This window comes from Peromyscus eremicus, chromosome 1, assembly GCF_949786415.1.
Source record: "Peromyscus eremicus chromosome 1, PerEre_H2_v1, whole genome shotgun sequence".
NCBI lineage: Eukaryota > Metazoa > Chordata > Mammalia > Rodentia > Cricetidae > Peromyscus > Peromyscus eremicus.
In genome coordinates this window covers 112,900,257-112,922,627 of record NC_081416.1, presented here as the reverse complement: position 1 = coordinate 112,922,627, position 22,371 = coordinate 112,900,257, and the positions used below count along the sequence as shown (strand labels likewise).

Below are 22,371 nucleotides of genomic sequence, written 5' to 3'. Positions count from 1 at the left end.
AATTGTCATAGTTTGTGATGGTTGGTTACAAGTTTTTATTGTTATTGAACAGGAAAAATGTTAAACAAAGGAGATTAGATTCAGGGTTCTTGGTCTGGAATAAAAAAAAGGGATATAGTTATGATAGGATAAAAGGGAAGATGATTGGATCTACTCTGAAAAAAAGATAGAAGTAATAGGATAAAAGGGTAGATTGTTGAATCTATTCTGAAAACAAAAAGAGAGACTCTGGATATGATAATATAAAAAGGAGGATTTTTGAAACTACTTTTGAAAAGCAACTACTATTTTTAAATACTTTGCATTGAACATTGTAATTTACATTGGATTTTTGTATATTGTATAAAATTATGTATATTGATACAAATTTGAGATTGATTTTGTCAGAAAATATTGTACATATATTTCTAATCTTGTTGAAGGTATTGTACCTAGACAGTACAATTTAATAATGTTATACAAATTGCTAGTTTTTGAAAGTTATTATTACCAACTAATTAGGATATAAGAAATACAAGTTACCAGCCATTACAATCAAACTGTATTTATAGTAGGTATGCTTTCAAAGTCAAACAGAAATATATTCTAGTAGACAGATCATCTTCAAACACTTCAGAGATTTACAGAATATGGCATTTAAGATGTTTTAGTAACATAGATTCTTTGTCTACTCCTGGCAGCACCAAGCTACTTTAAAGAAGATGATCGGCAGTGAAAAAACTCATTATGGAGTTTACTTTCTTTGTGGCAAAAGTTAGCCACTCAGCAAGAATATGAATTTTACTTTCTTTGTGGCCAAATTTAGCCACTTGGCAAGAAAATACCCTTGATTAGAACACTCCTCCACTGTTGGTGGGAGTTAAAACTTGTATAGCCACTTTGGAAATCAGTATGTCTCTCTCCCAGAAAATTGGCAATCAATCTACCTCAAGACACAGCTGTACCACTCTTGAGCATATACCTAAGGAATGCTCAATCATACCAAAAGGACACATACTCAACTATGTTTTTAGCAGAATTATTCATAATAGCCAGAACCTGGAAACAACCTAGATGCCCCTCAACCAAAGAATGGATTAAGAAAATGGGGTACATATATACAATGGAGTACTGCTTTGAAGTAAAGAACAATGACATCATGAAGTTTGCAGGCAAATGGATGGAACTAGAAAATATCATCCTGAGTGAGGTAACCCAGACTCAGAAGGACAAGCATGGTATGTACTCACTCATAAGTGGATCCTAGATGGAAATCAAAAGATAACCAGACTACAACCAACAGCTCCAGGGAAGTTAACAAGGAGAACCCTAAGAGGGTCATATGGATCACCCTGGGAAGGAGAAAAGGATGAGATCTCCATAAGAAAACTGGAGAGGGGGAAACATAGGGTAGGGGATGGAGGATGAGAACATAAGACAAAGAGGTGGTCTAGCTAGAACAAGGACAGAGTGGGAGAGCAAGAGAAGAGATACCATGATAGAGGGAGACATCATAGAGATGGGGAGAAACTGGGTGCTAGGGAAGATTCTAGGATTTCACAAGGATGACCCCAGCTTAGACTACTAGCAATAGTGGAGAAGGTGCCTGAACTGGCCTACCCTGTGAATCAGATTGATAAATAAGGTAACTGTCATCATAGAGCCTTCATCTAGTAACTGATGAAAGCAGATGCAGAGATCCACAGCCAAGCAATAGGCCTAGCTCCGGAAGTCCAGTTTAAGAGAGAAAAGTGGGATTCAATGAGCAAGGGACATCAAGATCACAATAGGGAAATGTACAGAAACAACCAAACCCAACTAGTGGGAACTCATGAACTGTGAACTAATAGCTGTCGAGCTTCCATGGACGTGGACTAGAGCCTCTGCATAGGCAAGACAGTTGTATAGCTTGACTTGCTTAAAGGGGCCCTCTGGCAGTGGGATCAGCATCTGTCCCTGGTACATTATTGGGATTTAAGGAGTCCAGTACCAATGGTGGGATAGCTTACACAGCCTTGATGGAGGGAGAGAAACTTGGATCTGCCTAACTGAATGTACCATGCTCTGCTGACTCCTCATGGGAAGCCTCACCTTGAAGGAGGTGAAAATGGAGGATGGGTTGGAAGGGAAGGGTGAGGGGAGGGAGGAGGGAAGAAAGAGAATCTGGGATAGGTATGTAAAATGAATAGAAAATTTCTTAATAATAATAGAAAAAAGAAAAAAGAAAATGCCCTTGCCTCAACTGCTAATGGTATGCTCTTCAAAACAGACAAGCTGTACACAAAAGAAATATCTTCTAATCCTTGCCCGCATAAGGCAAGAAGGTCCTTCAGAATATTCTGCTTTACAGATAAGTCTGTCGTATATGCCAGGCCTGTAGGACAAAGATGGATGTACTAACATTGCAGAGGAATCTTGTGTGACTGTCCAGGCAGCCAGCTGTTTCTGTTAATTCTCACATTTCTTTGAATTTGCTTGTTTGCAACAACACTTTGGACTTAACAAAATACGATAGACAATGGAGTGTTTTTCTTAATCTGTCAAATGTTAACCTAACACTTGATGGGAAAAAGAACTTCCTTTTACATGTAAAAATGGTTATTTTCACCATAATAGAAATAGTTTTCTAAATTGTGTGTTAATTCAACATTTCTTTGAATTTGTTTGTTCGCAACAACACTTTGGACTTAACAAAATACAATAGACAATGGAGTGTTTTTCTTAATCTGTTAAATGTTAATGCAGTGGACATTATTAATGTAATTCTTGACTATATATATTGTATATACTTATGTGTTTCTTATATTAGTTACCACCTTCTTTTGTTAGACAAAATAGGAGAAATGTGGTGATATATTGTGTACCCTAATAAACTTAGCCTGAGATCAGAGGACAGACCATGCCCCTAGATTAAACATTGAGAACAGACAGTAGTGACACAACTTTAATCCTTGCACTTGGGAGGCAGAGATTCATCTCAATGTCTGTGAGTTCAAAACCACCCTGGACTACATGAGGTTGATTCAGTCTTGTAGAAAACACAGAGCCAGGCAGTGATGGCACACACCTTTAATCCCAGTACTGGGAAGCACACAGACCTTTAATTCCAGGAAGTGATGGCTAGATAGTCACAGATGTGAACTCGATCTGCAGTATGGTGGGAATGAGGCCTCTGCAAGTGGCACATTAACCTGCATGGTGGATTTAGCCTTTGCTAGTACAAAACAAAAAAAGAGGTTTCTGGCCTACACGCTGCTTGGATAAAAGCATAGACCCACTATAGCTCCCAGAGCTGGCGCTGAATGTACCACCACCATGTTGGGAAGCTGAGGTGGGTGGAGCCAGCAGCCACAGCTGCTGCAGTTTAAAGCAATAGATTCACAATAAGACAGATTCAGATGTAATAGTTAACAATGTGTGTAAAATATACATAAGCTTGAAATAGACAAAAACCAATTTGTGTAAAATATACATAGGCTTGAAAGAGACAAAAAAAGGTGATATATACAGTTATAGAAACAAATACATAGTTTTAAAAAATAAAGTATTTAAAGAGACAGTAAAATTAATATAAAAAATAAGCCACATAAAGATGAATATTACACAGAGAATCTGGATTGTGTTGTCTTTGGGATTTTTTAACTGCAGAAAAACATTTGATTGTAAAAGCTGTTGAGTTATGCCAAAATATATATTTTAAAGGTACCTTGACTTCAAAATTTGGATATAAGGATATGTTGCTTTGGAAAATAGTCTCTACTTTTGTTCCTACAGAAAGCCAAAGGCTATGGATTTGTTCCAGACTAAGATACATCAGGTTTGACCAGACAAGACCCCCTGAAAGGTTTCCGATGACACCATGGCCCAGATGATCCAACATCCAGAACCGTTTCAAGGCAACTGGCTCAGACAATACAGCCCCATGGACTATTCCATAATCCTAAAATTTTCTTTGTGTCCCCATTAGATACAGCGCCCCCCTCCAGCAGGAAGTAGTAAGAGAAGCTACGCCCAAATTCCCAAATTATATGTAATTTTACTTTGTTAAGGTTAAAACCTTCCTTTTTGAAAAAAAAGAAAAGAAAAGAAAAGAAAAGAAAAGAAAAGGGGAAGTGCTGTGGTATGGTCTGTATGTCAAATGTGTTGCTGATTGGTCAATAAATAAATCACTGATTGGCCAGTGGTCAGGCAGGAAGTATAAGCGGGACAAGGAGGAGAAGAATTCTGGGAAGTGGAAGGCTGAGTCAGAGACACTGCCAGCTGCCATGATGACAAACAGCATGTGAAGATGCTGGTAAGCCAGGAGCCTCGTGGCAAGGTATAGATTTATAGAAATGGATTAATTTAAGCTGTAAGAACAGTTAGCAAGAAGCCTGCCACAGCCATACAGTTTGTAACCAATATAAGTCTCTGTGTTTACTTGGTCCGGTCTGAGCAGCCATGGGACTGGTGGGTGAGAGAGATTTTTCCTGACTGTGGGCCAGGCAGGAAAACTCTAGCTACAAACATATTTCTCTTGCTGTCACAAGAATTTTGTGTGAATCAAAACAAAAATACAGTGTATGAAAATATTTATTTAAAGAATTTTATGATGAAAAACCAAGTTTTATTTCCAATATTAAAAACACAAGATGTATATGAGGGCTATAGTCTGTGCAATATTATTGGCTTAGTCTCTGAAATCCTAACATATATGACAGGGTTGCCTTGAACATAACTATAAAATTTAACAGATTTTGTCATATACAAGGAAACGATACATATATCCATGCAATTGGTAGTAAGGTTTCTCAAACAATTGTTTTGAAACTTGCAGTACCCTTTATGAAAATCATGTCTATGATATGCATTAATTCAATGGAAGGTAAGTGCCTGTAAGAAAATACTAGTCCTTTCCCAGAGTTGTGTCTACTTGTTGCAGAAGCATCTCATGGAGTTCAAGGGTTACAGCATACACTGAATTTTATAAATTGTAACTTACATCACTCAGGACCCTTCTAAACATCTGATGGCTAACCACTCCAGTGGATTTTTACTAGAAGAAGTCATAAATTTTGTACAATTAAATGTTGACAAAAATTTAAATGCATCATAATCTGGCAAGGGAAGTTAATTTACTGCTGATTAAAGAGTGCATTGCCTGCACAAATTGTTTAAATCTTGAGAGCTCAGAATTATAGTGTGGAAAAGTAACAGTCCATGGAAGGTGTTGATGAGAAATTCATCCTAAATTTGTAATTACATCAAATTGTGAACTAGTGACCCTGATTCTCTGAATGTCTACAAACTGCCATAGTCTAATGTTCAGTTGTATTTGAGCAAATTTGTTCCTATAAATGATAACAGTTTTTGCTTGTGACATCATGATCTGATTATAATGTATTTCAACTCTCTTAAAGAATGATAAGCCATTTACGATAATACTCACAGAAGCTCAACAGATGGCATGTGTTTGAAATTTTCATCTAAATTTGGAAAGAAATTGAAATCCCAGGTCATCATTTAAAATGGTCACTCTCTCCTTGTTACATTTGAAATGAACCACAAAAGGCACCATGACAATGGGTATATATATCTCATTCAGAGCTATCTGTCACAAATTAAGAAAGCATTCATGATCATGTTTGAGAGGACAAAGTGACCCATAGGAAAGCTTTAAGAAATAAAAAATAATACCTGGAAAGTGTTTGTATTGTGGACTCTAGATCAGAACAGACAAAACAGTCTCTGCCTTTCAATCTGATTTGTCACTCAGAAAGTCATCATGAGAAGACAAGTGTTTCATTCAACCAAATCACACTACCTCACCTCTGGAGTTCTGGAGATGTACATAATTGGACTAAACATGGATGATGTTGAACACATATAGAGTTAAATATATTCTCTCATTTGTACAGTAAAGTTAGAAAAATATTTACCTCTTTTGGAGGGTAAGCTATTTTACTCCGGTGAGCAATCAGCTTACATTTGACCTAAACTAGCCTGGAAATGTTTGAGCAAAATAGAAGAATTTCCTTTGATTTCTTCAATAGCAAAATAAAGAATGAAAATCAAGTTGGTATTCTTAGGTGTCACCCTGAAAAGAGAGGAACAGTGTTCATTAGATGCTAGGGTCCAAAGAGGACAATGTCAAATCACACCCAATGTGGGTTTATGCTGAATGCTTGTTTTTTGACCCACTGTTCTTTTTCTGTGGTGAATAAGAATGTGAAAACTGTGGAAGAATAAAAGGATTTTAAAGTGTTGTTGGATGAATTCCCTCAATGGGATTCTGTAAATCTGAAGCTTATGAATATCTTGATTACAGTTCATAGTCAGGAATATAGATCAAAGAATAATAACATGTTGTGGAACTTATCTTGGAATCCTAGAATTCTCATACTTTATATGTCAAAAATGAATGTGATACCCCAGTTACTGAAGGTGTGATAATATTTCTGCAGAGGCATCACTGGCCAAGGCCATGACTAAATTACATACATGATGAGTTAGAATTCATATACATTTATCTTTGTTAGCAGTTCTGGAAAAGCCAATGGTTTAATAGGTAGTGCACATATCATGATGAATCTCAATTTTTCTCTTCCAGTCCATGCAGAATTATAAGGTACTTTATCCACAAGACACTATATAATCTTAGGTAATATGTGATTGATTATAACAATGTGTATTTGTCTCTTCACATGATACCTGGATTGAAACTAATGCATTTCAGCTCATTTACTTACCTGGATCTCATAGCATTGACCTTGTTTTCTGACTAGATCAGCTCAGTTGCTTTTGTAATATGTTGTGGTGATATTTCAGTTGTGCTGAAATGTGGTGATATTTTATTTGTGCTTTAATAAATAAAGCTTGCCTGGAGATCAGAGGAATGGCAACAGCCATTATAAGTAAACAAAGAAGGTATGCAATGTTTGTACATGCCTTTAATCCTATCACTTAGCAGCTAGGATATCTATGAGTTCAAGACCACACTGGGAGCCAGATGATCCAACATCCAAAATGGTTTAAAGGCAACTGGCTCAGACAATACAGCCTCATGGACTATTCCATAATCCTAAAATTTTCTTTGTGTTCCCATAAGATACAGCGTCCCTCTCCAGCAGGAAGTAGTAAGAGAAGCTACGCCCAAATTCCCAAATTATATGTAATTTTACTTTGTTAAGGTTAAAACCTTCCTTTTTGAAAAAAAAGAAAAGAAAAGAAAAGGGGAAGTGCTGTGGTATGGTCTGTATGTCAAATGTGTTGCTGATTGGTCGATAAATAAATCACTGATTGGCCAGTGGTCAGGCAGGAAGTATAAGCGGGACAAGGAGGAGAAGAATTCTGGGAAGTGGAAGGCTGAGTCAGAGACACTGCCAGCCGCCATGATGACAAACAGCATGTGAAGATGCCGGTAAGCCAAGAGCCACGTGGCAAGGTATAGAATTATAGAAATGGATTAATTTAAGCTGTAAGAACAGTTAGCAAGAAGCCTGCCACAGCCATACAGTTTGTAACCAATATAAGTCTCTGTGTTTACTTGGTCCGGTCTGAGCAGCCATGGGACTGGTGGGTGAGAGAGATTTGTCCTGACTGTGGACCAGGCATGAAAACTCTAGCTACAATGTGTGTGCTTGAAATATTCTGGACAAGATTTCTTCACTTAGATTGTAAAATGCTGGCTTGTGTGCCAGTATCTCCTGTATCATAATTTATAACACGATCTTCATAACATGTAATGAAAGAATACAGAAATATATGCATCTTTAAGAAAGGTTTGTAGTTTGTATGGATTTAGAATCCTTGGTTCCCTTTAAGAATGACATCTCTATGGTGTGCATGCCCTACAATGCAAGAATAATTACCTGCCTGGAGTCAAATTTCAGTCCTTTCCCAGGATTCTCTGACCATATGTCTACATGTTGCAGAAGCATCTCATGGAATGAATCAGCCACAGCATACACAGCATTGTATAAGTTATAACTTGAATCACTCATGGACATTCCAAACTGGTGCCTATATAACCATTTCAATGCATTTTCAGTAGAACAATCCTTCAGTTTCTTACAATTAGAAGATGACAATCAACACTTTAAAATAAGTCCACCATAATTTAGCAAATGATATTTCATTACTATAATTTGAAGGGGGCACTGTCGGCATAAATTGTTTAAAACCAGACATCTCAGAAATCTGATGTGAATAAATGAGAGTCCCATGGAAGGAGTTAAGCAAGAAACCCCCTTTAATTGTGATCCTATCAAATTGTGGTATACTGACCCAGATTCTACTACTTTCTAAAGATTTCCATAGTATAAAGTTCAATTGCAGAGTAGAGTCTTTGTCTCCAAAAACAATCACAACTTTGGCTGATGACATCATGATCTGGTTATAATACTTAGCAGACATTTGAATGAATGATACTGCACCATTTGTGACAATAGACACAAATGCTAAATAGACAATGTTCCTTTGCATCTCCTCTCTCAGTTCAGAAAGAAATTGAATTCCATGATCATCACCCGAAATGATTACACCCACCCAGTTCCATCTGAAATGGACAATTCGGTAAACCATGGCTAGTGGTAGAGATGTGTCCTTGGGAGACATCTGGTGGAGATAAGGAAATTGCTCATGGACACTCAGGAGAGGTTGAAAATGACCATAGTAGACATAGAACATAAGCACAATATGAAGATGAAATAAATAATGCTTGGTCCAAGACCTAAGTGTACCAAGGTAATACTGGGGGTTTTTGTAAGTGTGAATTCTTCACATCATTTTAAAAATCATATATAGATTCTTCTTGTTATAAAGAAAACTACATATAAACTAAGTTTTCTCATACAGTGTTCCACATTTCTATTGACTTTCATGTATACTTGTAAAAAAGTTAAGTTTTCTGTAGAAAGTATCTGAGCATTTATTCTTGATGTAACAGAATAGATATAAAACCGGTCTCTGATTTTTAACCTTTTTGGTACTCAGAAACTCAACTGGAATGAGAGTATTTCATTAAAAGCAACCCATACCAACTTAACTGTGGAGTTCTGGACATGTATAGGAATGGTCCAAGGATCGCAAGAAGTACCCACATGGGTCCTGTAAGTACAATTAAATATTTTCTCTGATTTTTACAGTAGTAGTTAGGAAAATTTTAACTTCTTTTTGCAGATAAACCAGATTTCTTCTGATCATCCACCAGGTCACATTGTATGTTAACTAGCAGAGAAATGTTTGGTAAAATATGAGGATTCCTATTGCTTGATTTCTCTATGGCAAAATGAAGAGAGAAAATCAAGTGGATGTTCTTAGGTGTCAATCTGAAAACAGAGCACACTAATTATAAGAATTTAGGCTCTGAACATGATAATTTTAAATCACACTCAATATAAGAATAATGCTGAATTCTTGGGTTTTATTTTTGCCCCACTTCTATGGTGGCAAAATTCCTATTATTTTATGTATGAGGGTGTGAAATCTGTGGGAGAATATTAGGAATATCAAAGTGTTTTTTTGGGTAGATTTCATACCAATGAGATTGATTCTGTTACTCTGAAGTTTCTTAAAGATCCATCCGATTTTCTGTAAACTTTGTGATATATATGCATATCATTCAGGGACTAGAACATTTTGTACTGCCTAACATTGAATCTGCTCATGCATTCATTGTATACTTCTAACATTTAACATATGTGGAAAATAAATGGGTATTATATACTATCTAGATTGCTATAATGTATGCTGAGGTAGCCCTGGACAGTGTTATGACTTTGTTTAAAGTGATGAAGAGCAGGTAGCTAAATCTGTCTAAGTCAAGAGCTCTGAAAAGACTGAGAGATTCATAGGTAATGCAAATAGCATAATAATTTTTGTATCCCATCATTCCCTTCACATACTTTCTCATTTTTATTTTGTATTTGAGGATGTGCAGTATTGATGATATAAGATTTGATATAACTATACCTGCTACCAGTTAGAAATGAGCTCCACTCTCTTCACATGGACCCTTATGCTATACAGATGCCTTTCAACCCATATGCTTAGCTTGGTATTACAGTCCTGGCCCTGGGTTCAAGTTGCATCATATTTGTCCAGATATGTTCTCTGTAATATGTTTCCTTTAGATTCTCTCTTTCATTTAAGGTATTTTAATTGGATGTAAATGTTTTATATAGTTTTCTACAGTTTGATCTTATTTAACAATAACATCTCATTTCATTGTGTTGTTTATGAGTGTTTTAGGTATTGCCTCATTCATATTTTTGTATTGTTTTGTGAATAAATACATATTCAAGTAACTATACATAACTTGTGGCGGTGATGCTGGTATGGACTTGATTTAACTATTTATGTTTCCCATAATTTGTTATGCTCATGCTTGAATCAGATTTATTTTGGCAGTGTCTTATTCTTTTATTTCTTACAATTATATCTTTAAAAAGTTTTGAAGTTATACCACAATGTCTATGCCCCTGCCATTCTATAACGGAGATGGATGTGCATTGTTAACATTTAATTCTCCTATTCATGCACTGCAATTACTCTTCTGTGAAATGTTAATAAGAAAAATAATAAGCCGGGTGGTGGTGGCACACGCTTTTAATCCCAGCACTCGGGAGGCAGAGCCAGGCAGATCTCTGTGAGTTCAAGGCCAGCCTGGGCTACCAAGTGAGTTCTAGGAAAGGCGCAAAGCTACACAGAGAAACCCTGTCTCGAGAAAAAAAAAAGAAAAATAATAATAATATAGACTATAATATAATACACAAATTAAGTACTTTAGAACTTGAAAGGAGACTTTTTATCTTCATATGTAACTCAGAACTACCTAGAATAGCTAAAACAATACTAAATAATGAAATAAGTACTGGAAATATCACTCTACTCTCACAATGTGTTACATAGCTGAGGTAATAAAAATAGCATAATATGGACACAGAAGCAGACATGTTGATGAAGAGAGTGGAATTTGAGTCTCAGAGTATGTCCACACACCTATGGAGATCTATGTTTTGATAATGAGGCCAGAAATATACAGTTGGAATGATAAATCATCTTCAAAAATGGTGATGTGCAACTGGATTGCTACATGGAGAAAAACACAAATTCATCCATATCTATCAACTGGCACAAATCTGAACTCCAAGTGGATATAAGATATCAATGTAAGACCAGATATGCTAGATCTCTTAAAAGAGAAAATTAAAAAGGTATTGAATTCATTATGATGGCAAAAGTTTTTCTGAACAGAACACTGATAGGAAAGGTACCAAAACAACAATAAGTAAATGAGACCTCATGAAACTGAAAAGCTATTGTATGACAAACAACACCATCCTTGGGACAATGTGGCAGGCTAGATAATGGAACAAGATCCTTACTCACCAGGGTACTCTGAATCAAATATACTTTGAAATTTTATCCAATTATATTCAGAATGACATGCATCAATCAAATAATAGTTCATGCTGCAAGAATGCATACTAATGGCAGAATCATCCTTGCTGATAGGAATGCAAACTTGTATGGCACTGTGAAGATCAGTGCAGTAGTTCCTTAGGAAGCTTAGTATAGATCTACTTAAATATCCAGATAGCTGAGCTGTTATAGTTGGATTTCTAATGCTACAAGGAAACACTATGACCAAAAAACAAGTTAGGGAGGAAAAAGTTTATTTATCATATACTTCCATATCCCTGTTCATGATAAAAGGAAGTCAGCACATGAACTCAAACAGAGCAAGAACCTGGAAAAAGAAGCTACTGAAAACGCCATGGAGGAGTGCTAGTTACTGTTTTGTTTTTTTTTTCTCGTAGTGCTCAGCCTGCTTTATTATAGACCCCAGAACTACAAGTCTATGGATGGCATAACCCACAATGGACTAGTCCCTCCGCCATCAATCACCAATTAAGAAAATGTCCCACAGACAAGTCCACAAACACTAATATGGAGATAATATCTAAACTGAGTTTACCTCTTCTCAGATGACTTTAGCTTGTGTCTAGTTTACATAAATCTTCACCATACTACTCTTGGGCATATACCATAAGGACTCTACATCCTACTATATAGACATTTTCTTACCCATGTTCACTGTATAGAAATCTAAAATAGTATAATCTTCCTAAAATATACATTTATGAAGGTAATCTAAGTGAAATTGACAAATAACAGTTGAGACCAATCCCCAACAATACAGACAGTTCTTCTCACTGAAGGAAGCTTCCAGTACCAGAAGTGGGTTACATTTTATTGAGTAGTTAGCCAAAGTGGCACCATAGGGGCCATCCAAAACACAGCCTGTTACCAAAGGCTATAGGCTCCTTTCTATAAACTGAGGATAAGGCCCTATGGCTGAAGATGACACCTATACAGCTGAGTGAAGATGAAGAAATCAAGCTGGTGCCTAACTAGATCGTTTATGCCTGCTAACTACTGCCCATAGTACTCAAACTTCTCTTAAAAACAAGCAAGGTAAGCACAAACCTAAACATCTACAATGGTGACTGCCTGCAAGATGTGCTAGTGAAACAGTGGCACAAAGCTGGTGGGAGTAACCAAATAATAAATGATTTGGTTTAGGTCCATTACAAGAGACCAAATACATGTCTGACACTGCAATGCTGGTCAAGAACCTGACAGTAGATAGGACAGTGACCTAGGGGAAAACCAAAGACTACTGCTCTGACAAAGGGACAAAGCCATAAAATGACTCCTGACATCATTCTGCTGTAGTCATTGAAGTTTTCCTTGCTTAGACATCATCAGAATTGTATCTACCTCAAGGATATGTAGATAAATACCAACAGAGATAGCTGGTCAATGTGCAAAGAGTGAGATACCTTGCACCAGATCTAAAGGTGGTGTCACCATCAAATCCACCCCACCCCCCACAGGGTTTAAGGAATCCCATGGCATTGGAGGTGGAAAGATTGTAAGAATCAGAGTAGATGGAAAACACAAAGGAAACAAGACTTTCTATGCACAAGACAGATGAACATAAAAACTCCCAGAGGCTGTGGCAACATGTACAAGACCTGTACAGGTCTCTGCCAGCTGAAGTCCATTTGCTCATAGGAGAAGTGGACAAATGCTCTTATCCTAAATTCAGGAGGTATCTCCTATCAATATTTACCTACAATCAAAAATTTAGTTCTCTCCAATAGAGGCTCACTGGGACCATGAACAACCCTATAAGGTAGATGGCCAATAAAAAAATAAACTCAATGGCATCTTTGGGAGTTTGTTATATCATTATATTTTCTCAGGTCTTTAAAAACTATTTTAAGCTTCACGTCCTTTGCATTTATATTACGCCTTCCAGTTTTGTGTTTTTATGGGATGCCTGTATGTACAAATGTGTTTGTCTCATTATCTTTATATGTATCTCATTCTTTTTATCTCTTATGCTTGTCTAATAATGTCTTATTTTGATTTTGTTTTTGTTTTATTTAATTCTTAACTATTATTTACATGACACTTTTGAACAAAGTAAGCAAGGGTGTGAGGTCAGATAGGAGGGTAGATGCAGAGGATCTCAAAGGAGTTGAGAGGGAAAATCATATTCAGAATATAATGTATGAAAAATGTATTTTCAATAAAATATGCAGGGGATATATGTTTGATCTGTGCTGTTATGTAGATGGGAATGAAAAAATTATATAGGTAAAAAGGCATAAAATGGAAAAAAGCAGATTGTCTCATTCATATGAAAAGCCCAAATGGAACTCTATGGGATAGAACGTAGATTTAGGAATAGGCAGAAATGAAGGGGTAAAGAGATAAGAGCTGAAGGGTACATTGTCATGATTCCCAGTAAACTTTTCTAAATATTTTAAACTTGACTATGGTTATGGATGCACTCATACTTCTATGTTGCATTCATTCTTTTAAAGGAGTGGACCATAAAATATGTCTTAACAGGAACAAAACCAAACCACCAAAACAAATTTGCTATTTTAGCTTTGTGTTTTTCCCCTCTGTAACCACAGCTTTAATTTGCATGAAAATTAATTATTCATTCAATTTATATTGAAAGTTTTCTATATAAAATCTTCAATATTTTACTGCTTTACATTTCAAAAAGTACCCACTGTTACTTTGTGCCATCATTAGTGATGCTACATTTTCTCATGTCCTTGGAAAGCCTCTACTTATCAGTCATGGTTATTGTTTTGAATCTGTGGAAAACCTGGAGTCTATCAGATGAAGTTTTTCTCTGAAATGCAACACATTATCTTCTACTTCCACCTGTGAAAGTGAAGTGACATTGTGAGCTTTCAAACTGGAAGGCTCTGTTTATTCACAAGACTCAGCATTCTGTAAAAAAAAAATCACTATATTTAGAAAGGAAAAAGAAACTTACTTCAAAGTTTTCTCCACAAAGAAGATGACTAGAAACTAGATCAATATTGGCAATTCATAGATACTGAAAGATGGAGAGCCAGTTTTTACCTATTTTTAAGATTAAATCATTTTGCTGGTTAAACATTGTACAGTAGAAGGACATATATCTGAAAGCATATGAACAGTACAAATTTGACTTGATGCATTAAGAAAAAAGATGGAACAAAGCAGGGTGGTTGGGAAATAGGTATGAATCTGGGGAAGTTGTTGGAATGGTGTGAATACAATAAAAATAAATTCCGTGAAATCCTCAAATGAGTAATATCATTTTAAATAGGTAACACAAGTTTGTGTAGTTATGTGAGAAAATAACTGAATCCTTCCTGTATTGTTCAGGTAGGCTCACAGTTTTGGAGATTTGACTCAATCTGAATGGAGATTGGTTGATTGCTTTTGTTCCCTCTCATTACTATATATCTGTAGCAAAACATGTATGACTAACAACATTTACATCATGGTTTGGACAAATAGAAGAAAACTATAGGCAAAATTGGGAAAACAATTCCAGTGGAGGATATACATAACAATAGCTTAACTTCTTATTTACTGCATTATATACAAACTGTGCTTACCAGAAGATCAATAATATACAGTACAAGCATTTGGATATCCTTCACATCTAATCTACAACAATGTTGGAAATGTAGAGAGTAAAAACATATAATAAGTTTACTTTTCTTTGTTCTGTGTATCAAATTCCAACTTACAGAGAATAATGGATGCCATGAAGTTAGATGAATTTCTAAATGGTCTTATTAAATAAAAAACACAGAGCCAAATATAGGCGTGAAAGCCTTAGAGATCAGAGAATTAGGAATAGCCACCAGCCAACCTTACCTCACCAGCTCTACAGCTTCCAAATGCCATGACTTCCTGTCTACTCAGGTTTATATTGCCTTTCTGTTCTGCCCTCTCATTGGCTTTCTTAGCCCATCTACCTCACTTCCTTCTCACAGCCTGTCTGTACAGACCTCCAGGTCTCTATAGTTGTTACTGGGATTAAAGGCATGTGTCACCATGCTTGGCTCTGTTCCCTAGTGTGGACTTGAACACACAAATACCCTGACTGCTAAGTGATAGGATTAAGGGCATGTGCTACCACTGCCTGACTTTTGTGTTTACTTAAAATGGCTTGCTATTTCCTCTGATCTCCAGGCAAACTTTATTTATTAACATACAAATACAATGTCACCACAACAAAGATAATCCTTTTCTGAGCCACAGAGAAATTCTGATTGTGTATATCAACAGAGTAGTTGGAATATTTGTTTGTTAAATAACACACCTAAGTGCTCATTCAACTCAGAAGTATTGTAAAATGACCAGGATCTGTGTAAACAAACAATCCTTCTGACAAATTACATCTGATGATGGATATGATGATCCATACCATTTACTGAATAAACGGAACATACTACTTGTTTTTAAGTTAAAATGAATACATATACAGTAAGTTTATATTAAATTCTTGAACTTGCCACAAAGTAAGTTCCTGATGTTCTACAAAGCCTATGAGAACAAATGACAGGACAATTGCATCACTTCTTCAATATGTTCACTGTGATGACATAGGACATTAATAGAAAGTCTTACAAAATATGATGATATTTTATTTTTCCTTAAAGTTCATGTTCCTGTTACCTTAACCATGTTATTCACAAATAACTAAAAGATAACCTTAAAAATTTTACTAGAGGGCACATAGGCAGAATGTCTCTTCATAATACCCATATTTATTGCCACACAAGAGTCTCATTTGAGATGATAAATATGTATTTAGTTTTGCTGACTCTCAATCATCATGGCCATGTTCCAGGAAGTCATATTTTATTCACAAAGTTCTGATAATATATCTTTATTTAATTAGACAAAACACCATATAGGTGCATTAATAATCCAATATTTTACTTCTATAAATTCAATTGCTTTATCAACTGTGATATGTTTCTAATCATGATAGAATCATCCAAATATTGTTGAGAAAATAAAATAATATGAAATAGTCATAAAACATACACTGCTATTTTGTCACAATACAGGAAGAGAAATGTACACTAATTTGGAAACATGTTTGCTATGTAATAAAAAAGGCTTAATAGGAATTTATATACAATAATCCAATTTTTAATGAATATACATGTATATGAAGGAATTTAATGAAATGATCAGGACCATTTTTGTACAAGTGAGACATTTATGCCTCCATGAATCAGTTTCTATACTAATAGATTAATTTGTATTGGTAAAAATGTAAACAAAGGAATCTAGGAAGGAAACATTTGCCTTGTCATTTTCTTTCTTACTCATAAGTTAGGAGAAATTCAAACATTTCTCTGGACCTCTCTCATTTGTGTCATGTAAATATGTAAGCATAGATGTAGAAATAGCCTGAAATTTCAACTGTCAGAAGTTTGGACATATATTCCTCATCATCTTAAAACAGGAGATAACATCACTGAGGTATATTGATTCATTAGCTGATGAATTTTGTAAGTGAATGAGAAGAATTAAAAAAAAAATTTCCTTGACTGTCAGGGCACAGCTTGCATGCAATGTGTCGATATTCACAAAATTGTGGGAGACATGAAATTGGTATTTGTGAAAATTTTTTATTCAAATTCTACTCATATCCCCCTTCATACTTCCCCATTTATATCTGATTGGTTGGATGTCTGGGTCATCTTCTCCATGTTCCATATTACCATGAATAATGCTTTTATACCTATTATGTGATCACTGGCCCTTCTTTCCACATTTTCCTTCAAACCTAAATATATTTTTGATAAAAAAAATCAGTGATCAATGAGATTTCTTAAGTTCTACTGTAGGTTTTCCTTTCTTCTGAAATTTCTCTATTATATAATACAGTCATAAAATTTCTCTTCTCTTTTGAATTTCATACTAGGATATAGTATTAATAACTGAACATAATCTTTATATAAAACTGAAAACTTCACTGTGATGATTTTCACACATATACAATGCCACATCTTGAAATTTGTTTTTACCCAAACATTTATAATGTTATTTTTGACAGTTTCCCTTAAAATTCCAAGAGACATTGTAACAATTTCCTCAGCTGAAATCTCAACCAGTAACCCCATTGATAAAGAAAAATTGTGGCCAAATATACAAATCAAAGATTCTATAGTGCAGCCTCCTCACAATGAATGAAATCATTTTATATTATTAGGAGAAGAGGAGAAGGAGATTTAAATGTGGAATAAATGTAATAGATGAAAGCATATGCAGCAAAAATATGACATGACTATTTGAAATCAATAAATAACCTTGAGCCTGGGGAAACTTGGGTGAATTTATAACCTTAGTACTCCTCTCTCAACTGTTAGCAGGCACTACAGGCAACACCTTTACTATAATACATTAAAGGGAAATAGGAAGTCATTGCTTGCAGGGACATCATCTATTCTAACAAAAGAATGAATTATCTACTGGAGTATGCTAGGTGGATTCTCCATGTGTTTCTAACCTAGAACTTTAATGAAAAATAGTCCTGACATTGTTTATTCAACAAAAATATGGCTGTACATATGGAACAGAATATAAAGGAAAGAAGGGCACAAAATTCTCATAGTGAACAGATACTGTGATTCCACGCCTGATTTCAGCTGCAGTTGTCATAGAACACAATAGTTGTGAAATTATAACAGATAGATTACTTGAGCAAAATCTGAGTACCATTTCAATATATCTAAGTAAAAGTCAGGCCAGGTAAATCAAGGTCCTTTGTGCAGGAACTGGGCATTCTATGATGATGAAGGAAACAGTATGAGACCAACTCCCCCCCCACACACACACACTTTATTGTAGCCTCTATGAAATAAACTAAAAGCAGTGCTTGGTACTACGTTTGTGAAGGACATCACATGACCCCAGTTGGGAACTGTCATATTAAAGGATTATCTTTCAAAGCAAAGTAAAAAGCTTGGGTCATTCCTTCAGCTTACAGTCTGGAATCTCTGATCTGAAAAAGACAACCAACCAACTAACCCCTAAATTATCAGAAATATGGAAATAACTTATAGCAAACATGGAATAAATTTGAGTTATGTCCTAGAAGGTGAAGTAAAAAATGGATAGAAGACACATAGAAGAATGTTCTACCTCTCAGAAGCCCTAGAATGCATCATCTACCATGATAAACACGAATTAATAAATGAACATGGCACTTACTGTTTATCAAGATTCCTAGTGAAGTAATTGTTTTTTGAGTATCTATTCTCTGTATAAATGGAAAAGAAACAATCAATGTTTTTATCTCCTTTGGGGTTTTTCTTGTCTTATATTCTCCAAAAGCATACAAGATCAGTCAAACTGCACAAAACGAAGGGACGCTTCAGGACCAAGAAGACAAAGATCAACAACAGCATCTTTGTCATGAAATTAAGATGAGAGCTTGAGTAAAGTGCAGCATGAAGAGTCAGAGAGAAAGCCATATGTCAGTTATGCATAAACACGTACATGAGTTTCCTTTTACTATTGTAGTTTCTGTGAAGGAATGTATGTACTTCTCTCAGTACTTTTCTTTCAGTCTGCTGTTCACCTCTGGAGGATTCTTAAACACCCTTCAGCCTTGGGCTCTGCATCTGAGGTTCTATTACCAAATAACAATTAAGGAGTAATAATTTCACTTATGATTATCCTTCTCCTCCTTATTCCTTATGATTAGATCCATGTTGTTGGACATAACGTTCCCAGATAAGATTCCTCTTGGACAAATTTCCTAATAAGCTTAGTTCATCAAACCAATTCTATGATTACCATTTGTAATAGTTGATGTGGATTACATCAGACATTCCAAATGAATTTTGATGTGGAAGTGTCCAAAACAGTTCTTTGTAGATAAAGCTTATTACAGACAAACAGGAAATATGAGCAGTAATGAGCAGAATAGGACATAGTATCTTTACTGTCTGTTGTATGAATAAGTTCTGTGCCTGCTTGAATGCTGTTTTTGAATATGTCTGCCTGAGAAGCTTCTGCATGGCAAAGGGTACTGTCATTCAAACAATGTAACAGCCTACACAGTGAGAAAATATTTTTCTCAACTACACATCAGATAGAAGAATATTATCCAAAATTTCTAAAGTTGTCAAGAAAATACATATCAATAAAACAAATAACCCCAAAATGGAGTACAGACATACCAGAAAAATATCAATAGAGGAAACTCAAATGGCCAAGAAACAAATAAATATTCCAAGTCCTTAGCAACCATAAAAATGCAAATCCAAAGTATACTGAGATTCCATCTCACAGCTTTCCTATTGGCCAGGATCCATAAAACCAGTGAAAGCACAGCTGGCAAGCATGTAAAGTAAGAAGAAGACACATTACTGGTAGAAGTACAAACTAATACCAACACTATGAAAATCATCTTAGCAATTTATCATAAGATGGCAATCAATCTACTTCAAGATCCAGCTTAACTGTTCTTGGGCATACATCCAAAGGATGTTTCATCTTACCACTGTGACATTTGTTCACTTATATTCATTGTTGTTCAATTTATAATAGTCAGAAATTAAAAACAACATGGATTCTCATCAAGAGAAGAATGGATAAAGATAATGTGGTACATTAACACCATGTAGCTGTTAACATTGCTACATGTAGCTAGAATATTCCTTCTTGGTCCACAGTCAGGACAAATCTCTGTCACCTGCCAGTCCCACAGCCCTCAGACCCAACCAAGTAAACACAGAGACTTATATTGCTTAAAAACTGTATGGCCATGGCAGGCTTCTTGCTAACTGTTCTTATATCTTAAATTAATCCATTTTTATAAATCTATACCTTGCCCCATGGCTCGTGGCTTACCGGCATCTTCACATGCTGCTTGTCATAGTGACGGCTGGCAGTGTCTCCCTCAGCTTTCCGCTTCCCAGAATTCTCCTCTCTCCTTGTCCTGCCTATACTTCCTGCCTGGCCAATCAGTGTTTTATTTACACAGAATGATATCCACAGCAGCTACATCATGAAATTTGCTTGCAAATGGATGGGATGAGAAAAAAGAAATCATCCCAAGTGAGGTAACCTAGGAACAGAAAGAAATAAAATGGCATGTATTTCTTATATGTGGATATAAGCTAAGATGTTATTGGTAGCCAAGCTACAACTGATAGAACCACAGAGAGTATGTATAGAATAAGGGACTGGAAGGAATAGATAGATCTTCTTAGGAAAGGTATGAGAATAGTCAGTCATGGATGGATCTGGGTGAAAAACTAGAAGAAGATGATCAAGTGGGGACAGCAAGAATAGAATTGTCTATGGGGGACAATATGCAGAGAAATACCTAAAATCAAGGTCCATTTGATAGGTAGTATAGAAACATAATATAATTGAAATTTTCTCAAATACATACATTAGTGAAGAGTTTCTAAAGGAAATTGCCAATACTGAGTTACACAGAGTCCTAAATGCCCATCTCTTCTCAACAAATGAAGCATTAAGTACCCAGATTGAGTTAAATTGAATACAGAAAAAAAAACCCAGGCTATGGCTGACAGTATAGCTTTCTCTTACACACGACAACAAAGCTCCATTGCTGAAAGCAACAACTGTACAAGTCTTTAAAGATGGATACATCAATCTAGTTCCTACAAGAGCCTTTTCTATGTTCCAGTGTCTTAGGTGAAGGAACTACACAGCAAGCTTTCAAAAAAGAAATGCAAACACCAAGCAAGCTATAAACCCTTTATTTACAATGGTTTACTGCCTGAGTATATGTTAGGGCAATGGTGGCTAAAAAAGCTTGTGGGAGTAACCAACTGATAACTAATTTGACCTGAGTCCCATTCAACAAGATGGAATGCAATCCTACAATGTTTGCATGATCAAGACCCTGAGACTAAATAGCCCACCAGATCTAGGGTAAAATTAAATAATACAGATATAAGAAGAGAATAAAATATAGTGATAAAATGACTCCTAATGATACTTTGATATACTTAAGAATCAGTTCTTTCTTCACCTGTCATCAGAGAAGCTTCCTCCTACAGCAGATGGGAGGAAGTACAGAGATACACAGCCACACATTAAGCAGAAGGTGGGAGACCTTGAAAATCCCAGCCCTAAATAAATGAGAAAAGCCTATATGAACTCACAGAGACTGAGGTAAAATATATAGGGCCTGAATGGATCAGCGCCAGGTCCTCTGCATTTATTTCATGGATCCCAGTTTAGTGTTTTTGTGGAATTTCAGAGTGGTTGAACCAGGATGTCTTTGATTCTTGTACCTTTTCTTGGGCTTTTTTTATATCTTTTTAAACTTTAATTATATTTTAAAAGGGAAAGAATGAATAAATAAATGAATGAAATCTAGTCACAGGGTAAAGTTTAATAACTGTAGTGTCACATACCTGCTGAAAGATGCTGTATGTATCAAGAGTGTTGAAAACTAGATGCATTGTAATATAGGTCTGATTTTCCAGGTTGAAGGTAAACACTGCAGTGATAGTTATTACTATCAACTTGTTTCCAGGAGAAACTATTTTGCAATGATTCTAGAATGAGTGAAAACTGCAGTTCAAATCTACAGTTCAGGAGGCCTTTTCCTTTTTGAAGAGGAAACGGTGGTTGAGTGTCGCTAGGGGAGAGTGGAGGTTGAGGGGAGCTAGGAGGAGCAGAGGAAGGGAAAACAGTGGTTTGGATGCATTGTAGGAGAGAAGAATTTACTTTTAAAAACTAGACAGCATATTTGCAACATGCATTTTTAAAAACAATAACAGATTATCAATACCAGACAACTTGGACAAATAAGTAACTTCAATATATCTCTCTCAAATGCTAGTAGATAACAGAGGCAATACTTTTTATTCTAGTTCATTGAAAGGATATAGGAAGCCACTACTTGCAGGATCACTCCTTATTATCAGATGAATTATTTGTCTACTGGATTACTGTAAATGAGAGTCCCATGACTTTCTCACTTGAAACCTTTTAAAAAATGTCCTGACATTGTTAATACTGCAAAAA

General features: G+C 35.7%; 1 pseudogene; it reads right to left on the bottom strand.

Moving 5' to 3' along the window:
• Positions 1–7,279: 7,279 nt before the first annotated feature.
• LOC131915252 (vomeronasal type-2 receptor 116-like) lies at positions 7,280–18,761 on the bottom strand (annotated as a pseudogene).
• Between the last annotated feature and the right edge of the window lie 3,610 nt (positions 18,762–22,371).